Here is a 280-nt window from a genome sequence, read left to right on the forward strand (position 1 = left end):
GGTCCTTTTATTGCTTTATCCATCTTTTGAGCTTGTTTAAGCAACCCAACCGTGTGTAAAATTTGCGAAATAATGAAATAACCAAAACCCCAGGGGGGCATCTGCAATCTTGGTACGGATTTGACCCCCACCCACAAAAAAACCACAAAAAAAACCGACAAGGGAAGCATTTCGGCCAGAAAAGAAACTGATCCGTTTGGAGTGTTGTTCTTTTTTTTTTTAAAAAAAAGGCACAATTTCCATTTGGGGGAGAGAGAAGGTAAAAAGACAACCTTGGCAG

General features: G+C 40.4%; 1 protein-coding gene across 2 annotated transcripts in view; it reads right to left on the reverse strand.

Moving 5' to 3' along the window:
* Positions 1-226: 226 nt before the first annotated feature.
* IFI30 (IFI30 lysosomal thiol reductase) overlaps positions 227-280 on the reverse strand; it is a 9725-nt gene continuing 9671 nt past the window's right edge. For both annotated transcript variants that reach the window (XM_077921971.1, XM_028713902.2), the window contains exon 7: positions 227-280. This exon is cut by the window's right edge. The gene's annotated coding sequence lies outside the window, so the exon portion shown is untranslated.

Source organism: Podarcis muralis, chromosome 18 (genome assembly GCF_964188315.1).
Source record: "Podarcis muralis chromosome 18, rPodMur119.hap1.1, whole genome shotgun sequence".
Classification (NCBI taxonomy): Eukaryota; Metazoa; Chordata; class Lepidosauria; order Squamata; family Lacertidae; genus Podarcis; species Podarcis muralis.